Source organism: Tupaia chinensis, unplaced genomic scaffold, assembly GCF_000334495.1.
Source record: "Tupaia chinensis unplaced genomic scaffold, TupChi_1.0 Scaffold148607_1, whole genome shotgun sequence".
NCBI lineage: Eukaryota > Metazoa > Chordata > Mammalia > Scandentia > Tupaiidae > Tupaia > Tupaia belangeri.
In genome coordinates, this window is record NW_006208456.1 from 1,963,953 (window position 1) to 1,970,632 (window position 6,680).

Below are 6,680 nucleotides of genomic sequence, written 5' to 3' on the forward strand. Positions count from 1 at the left end.
TGGGGGGTGGATGGCCACACCACAATCCTCTCTCCTCCGTTTTCCTCCCAGGATTTTGGGCATGCATGTACACACACAGGGTGTGAGTTTCAAGCCACCAGGTCCAGAACTCAAACTGTGATCAGCCATGTGGGAGTCCAGGGATGTAGCTGTTACGCCATCTGCTGACCCCTGATGAAACCATCTAATAAAATGATAAGTGACAAAATCCACACAAAGAAATATATAGCAGTGGACTTGGAAACTGTGTTAAAATTTCCCCAGAAACACCGATAGCAAACCGAGGAGAATTCTGAACAGTAACTTGTTAAGGTGCAATGTTTGTTCCGTCGATTACAACGATTTAAGAAACAATTAGAACGATGATGATGATAATGATGATAATGATGTAAAAGCCACTGAACAGGATTGCCTCATCATAAAAATACCCCAACCCAGGATCCCAGGACAGGCAGGTCCAGGCCTCTGGCTCGACGAGGAAAGCGAGAATGTAAACTAAGAGCGAAGGGGTTACAGTTGGGGGCAGGGGAGGGCCCCAGAGTTTCTCTTATCTGGAGGTCTTTGAAAGACACCTTTCCTCAAAGAAACAGTTACACAAATAAAACCACATCATTTAACCTCCAAAGTCCCGGGCACCAACTCTTACTGCTATATTTGCCCTCTCAATCTTACTAATACCGTATATTTCAGCAACTTCAGAGGTGACGCAGGGGCTCTTTGTGGGCCAGCCTAGGAACTCAACCACCATTTATAGCATTGTTTCTATGGAAATGTGTTTCAAGCTTCAAAAAACTGAGCTGCTGACAACCCTGGGGCACACACGTGGTCTCTAAATAGGGAACTGAGAGGAGCAGTTACTGCTAGGTCCCGGGCTCAGGAAGACAGTGACTTAGACTCTGTGGCGGTTGATATTCACACGGCCAGCAGTGATCGGAATGAGGTGTGATGTCGCTGTAGGGGTAAGGGTGGGGGCCAGGGTGCCTAGGGACAAACAACATATTCTAAGGAGACTCACAGACAGTCACACACATATGCACGTGCACATGCACACACACGCACATACACACACATGCACACTGCTTGTCATGGAAGACATGAAACTGGCCTTTGTACCCCGAGGAAGCACCCAGATGAGCCCTGAGCCCACACTCTAAAACTCTTTCCATTTTCTCTCTGCCCTTAGCACACCTCCAGCCACAAGGTCCTATTTCTGTCTGATCACAGAACAAAAGACTCTGAATTGGGGTCCAGTGGTGGCACAGTGGTAAAACACAAAGCTCCGTGAGGCAGAGCCACATGGGAAGGTGCCAAGTTCCTAAGACCTCCCCGAACACTTCCAGCACATGTATGTGTGAATGCCCATGACCTGGGCCTGGCTCAGGCTGGTTCACAGTGAAAAGACCCTTTGGGGGGGGAGGGGGATGCTCTCTGCCTTGCTTGTTCATGGAAGGAATAAGGAAATAAACTTAAAAAAAGAAAACAACAAACAAACTGTAAGTCTTCGACAGTTCTGGAATCTGGTTTTAGCAGATTATGCTTGAGATTACCAGGGCCCCAGCTGGGCCTGGACATCCCTCCACACCCGTTCTCTGCAGTTGCCTACTTTCGCAGGCTCCAACCTGCCCACCAAGGAACGCCCAGGCCTCTCCAGAACTCATTCGCCTCGGGATTCCAAATACCACCAAAGAGTCTCTCTTTCCTGCCCTGGTCACATTCTGAGGCTGGTCAGAGGTAAGAGGTGATCATGAGCCTTCCAAACAGATACTCCAGATGCCGAGAAACTCTCCCACTCAGAACAGGCTACACACCAGGGGAGGCAAGCACAAGGGGAATGGTGGGTGAGAAGCCACTCACTACACATCCTGAGGTTCTGAGTATAGAGGAGTATCAGAGAGGGTTAGCTGCTGAGCCCTGGGGCCACTCCTGCAGTTGCAAGTCTCAGCAGAGCTCAGGGCAAGATGTGGGGTCCGAGAGCTCTGTCTGTTCACCCAGAGGCAGCCTGGACCAACGTGGGCTTTACAAGGCTAGCTTTTAAGTGCCACTTGACATTCAGTACTATAATAAATAACGTGCAACAAGGTGAACACCTACTAGACTACCTCTAGGCCCTCTTGGGTTAGGCAGGGCTGTGGGAGGTCAGTTTGAAAAGTACACCCTCCCTGCTGCCTGTTTCAGCTGCAGAGGCCTACGGGGCCAGGCAGCCCAGGAATGAGTGGGTGGCTCAGAGCCTCAAGGGTCACAGGACCTCATCCAGCTCACTGGACTGGTTCCCTGGGGACCCAGGTGTGAACAATCATCTGGGGCTCTCAGGCCCCCTGGGGGATGCCTGCATCAGCATGGGCGGCAGACTCTACACTGAATCCTGCAGTTAGTCGGTTAGGCAGCCTATGAGGTCAGGCCAATCTGAATCCTTCAGCCCCTGCATTTCAGGCCAGAGGCTGATAAGGCACAGTAGTAGGTCTCCCTGGTGCTAACAGATGAGAGGAGTGCAGTCCCTCCTCTTGGCCTCCTTCCCGCCCAGATCCAGTCTTTGATGTTAAGGCCTCGCCTTCAAAAAGAGGGAAAAAAAAAAAATAGATGCCGTATATGAGGCAACACACAAACACTCCATTCATAACCTCTTCACCTAAATCCACTATTTACATTATGTCACGTTACATTCTGGCCAATATAATGTTTTCATGCACTCCTCAAGTATCAATGCAACTTTGTGTTTCAATTTTGTTCAACCAAATTCATCAACATTTTCCCATGAATGAACACCATCTGCATATTAATGTAACAGTGGCACAATACTGCTACAGAGCCTATGGAACACCGAGGCTGTTTACAGTTTTATTTTTTCTGCTTTTTTTTTTTTTTTTTTTTTTTGCTATTTTAAACAATGTTGCTATAAATATCGTTTTACTTGTATTTCCTGTGCACTTCCCAGAAAAGGAGTGAGACAGAGAGAAGGGAGACAGAGAGAAGGAAAGTGAGAAATCACCCTCTGGGGGGATTGCCATGCCTCAATCCCTTCTCTTGGGATTTTTGGGCACGCACACACACACTGCGCACATACGCTCCTGGTGTGATTTTTAAAACACCTGGATCTGGGACTGAAACCGCTCGGGAATTCAGCTGTCTTAACCCCACCACACCACTTACTGGCCCCTGTACTTAGATCTCTTTTCCGTTTTAGAATTATTTCCTTAGAAAGAATTCTCCAAGAGTAATAGTAATAGGTAAAAGGAAATTAACATTTTCTTATATCTTTAAGTTTTATATTTAAAAAATACATTGTTCTGTGTAAAAAAGTACCTTGTTCTGTGTAAATTACCTGGATTGTCTATTTTCCAAAGTGGTTTTCCTGACAATACCTCTCCTTTCTACCAATCGAGGTCTACTCTTGAAACCCACATTTCCATCCCCACAGTGGGTCAGGTATCCAGAGTGCACACCCTATGCTTGAATGGATGTCGCGGTCCATTGATCTGCTATAGACAGATGAGGAAGGAGGATAGAGAGGTGCAAGAAGGAAGACTGAGGACCGAGATGGGCCCAGAAGCCTAGCAGTTGACAGATACGGATCCCACGTGGCTAACCACAGTTCAACTCCTGGATCTGGTGTCTTGAAAAACATCCCAGGCACAAGGGCATGTGTGCCCCAAATCCTAACAGGCTGGAAGATGCAGGAGAAGGAAGTGCAATGTGACCACGCCATACTGGGGAGTGTTCTTACCCTCTCCCTTTCTCCCTGTCTCCCTCTCTCTCTCTAGCCGGTACATGTGCTTTTTGGCAATTAAAAAAAAGAAAATCTTTTAAGAAAGATAGTCTGGGGAGCCAGCAGATGGTGTAATGGTTAAATTGCTGGACTCTCGTGTAGTTGACCATGGTTCGAGTCCTGGACTTGACAGTTTAAAACTCATGTCATGTGCATGCCCAAAATCCTGAGAAGGGACTGCAGTGTGGCCATTCCCCTCTTTGGGGGGTGATTTCTTGCTTTCTGTCTCTCTGTCTCTCTCTGTCTCAAGTATATGCACCCTGTAGTAAAAATATCTTTCTAAAAAAAAAAGCAAGTCTGGAGCCAGCAGGTAGAATGGTGTTTAAGGCACTGGACTCCCACATGGTCGACTGCAGTTTCAGTCCCAGTGGCTTGAAAATCATGCCAGGCACATGTGTGTGCATGCCCAAAATCCTGAGAGGAGAATGGAGGAAAAGGGAATGTGGCATGGCCATGTCCCAGGGAGAGGAGAGGATTTCTCATTTTCCCTCTCTCTGTCTTTCTCAGAAAGCGCACACTCTCAATGACGAAAGCCCAATAAAAGAAAGAAAGAAATTCCAAGTCATCAGTTATGGCCTGCGATGCTACCCCATGGCACTGTCAATGCATACACACTCCTGCCAGTGACAAGAATGCCTCCAAGTGAACCCTGGGTCCCACTGTGCCACTCCATAAAGACACCGCCTGCAGGCTCCCTTGACAGGCTGGTGGCATTTGTGAGCAGGAAAAGACTGCATTTTGTAGACTAACTGTGGCCCCAAGTTCCTGCTTTGGGGCTCCCACTGCACCCTGAAATCACTGTCAAGAGGACCTGTTCCTCTTCCCTCTCCAACAGGAAGAGCCCCAGCCAGTCCCGACTGCCTTGTGACCAGACGGAACAGGGCTTTCACTTTAGAGTCCCAGCCTCTCCCTCACGGTCTGCTGGCTTGTTGTCCCCAGCTCTGTGTTGTCCCTGCACAAAGTCAGCAGACGGCGCTGGGCGTGAGCACAAGGCGGTCCTCTAAGGCAGCCAGAGTTCACTTCCTCAGTTTGAGGCCGACGAAATGAAGTTTCTGCCAGCTCCTCGCCACAGATGCCTCTTCAGAGGGTCCCTTCGGAGCCTTCCACAGGGTGGTGGACCAAAGCTGAGCTTAGTGCCCCCAATCCCCTTCTCACTCTCACCAGGGTCCTGTCGGCAGGCTCCAGGGAGAAGCAGCATGGCCAAGGAGGCGGCTGCACCAGCAAGAGCCCGGGAGGCTTCGGACCATCCTGCAGACAACCAGCCCACAGAGCAACACGTGGATCCTGATCCGGCCACGGCTCCCTCACGGCCCCTCACGCTGCCCCTCCAGGCCCCATCGGGGGACATCTACTGTGGGCCAGTCACATCAGAGCCAGCGAGGAGCCAGGCACTCCTGCCACTGACTCCAACATCCTACAGTGGGCAAGTCTGATTTCTTGGCAGAAATGCCAAGGTGGCAGCTCTGGAACGCAGCATGCAAGCAGGTGCCTTCTGGCTGACCCTACGTGTGTCTGCCAAGGGTAACGAGGCAGGGAGGGAGGGCACTCCAGGCAGAGGGACCAAAAATAAGCAAAGGCATGAGAAGCAAAGGTGCCTCAGGGAGTAGTGAGCTAGGGAGGAAAGTGTGGCAGAGGAGGTGGCAAAGGTAGGTTGAGGGGCAAACAAGGGCCTCGTGTGCCCTTCTGAGGAGTGAGCGGTGTCTCCTACAGGCCTTGGGCAACTCAAAGGTTGTAAGAGAGGTGATGTGACCGGCTGTGTTTCAGTAACATAACTCAGGTCCTTTAAGACTTCTTTTCTACTTTAATGCTGCTTTTAGCACAAGTTCATTTCATCGGGCCAAAACTGGTCAAGCTCAATGTAAATCAGGTCAGAATCAGGCCAGGAATCCGCCTGCTACCTCCCATCCCAGGGGTCAAACTGTCCCTGGTTGGTCAGTAAGGCTCAGCATCAGAAACACACCGGGCTACAAGCCCACGACATGCCCAGCTTCGCAGAGGCAGCAGCTTCCTGCTTTGAGGCACCAAGGAAAACGTCCTGGAATGCTGGCAGCCACCGCGGCACAGAGTCAGTAAGTTCAAGACTACATTTTTCTTTTTAAGGAAATTAATTCCTCTGTCTAAGGTTATTGGAACTTAATGACTAAGATTTCAGTCAAGGTGCCCTTGCTTTGAAGAGCTACAGCTAGGCGGTGGGATGGTGCGTGGGTAATGCAATGCTCTGCGAGGCTGACCCACGTGAGAAGGTTCCGGGTTCAGGTATGCCGACCGCCCTGAACACACCAGGGCCAGCACAGGCACCTCTGGCAATTCAAAAAAAAAAAAAAAAAAGGTCTTCATGGGGCCGGCAGGTGGTGAGGTGGCTAAGGCACTGGACTCCCACATAGCTGACCATAGTTCAAGCCCTAGACCTGGCAGCTTGAAAATCATGCCAGGCGCACGGGCATGTGTGCCTAAAATCCTGAGAGGAGAATGGAGAAGGGATTGCAGTGCTACCAGCTTCCCTGGGGGTGATTTCTCACTTTCCCTCTCTCTCTCTCTCTCTCTCTCTGTCTGGTGACACCCTGTGTGAAAAAAAAAAAAAAAAAAAAAAAAAAAAAGTGCCCATTATCTAGACTGGCTGAAGCTGGGGGTAAACCTCAGCATGAAGAGCTGCTGAAGTTCTCTCTCTCTTTCTTCCTCTCTCTTTCTCCTTCTCTCTTGGAAGAAATAAATGAATAGGGACCAGCAGTTAGTGTAATGGCTATGTTCCTGGACTCCCATGTAATCGACCGCAGTTCAAGTCCTGGACCCGGTGGCTTACACTCATGCCGGGCACGTGTGCGTGCGTGCCCAAGATCCCGAGAGGAGAACAGAGAAGGGATTGCGGCGTGGCCATCCCCCCAGGGGGGTGATTTCTCGCTTTCTGTCTCTCTGTCTC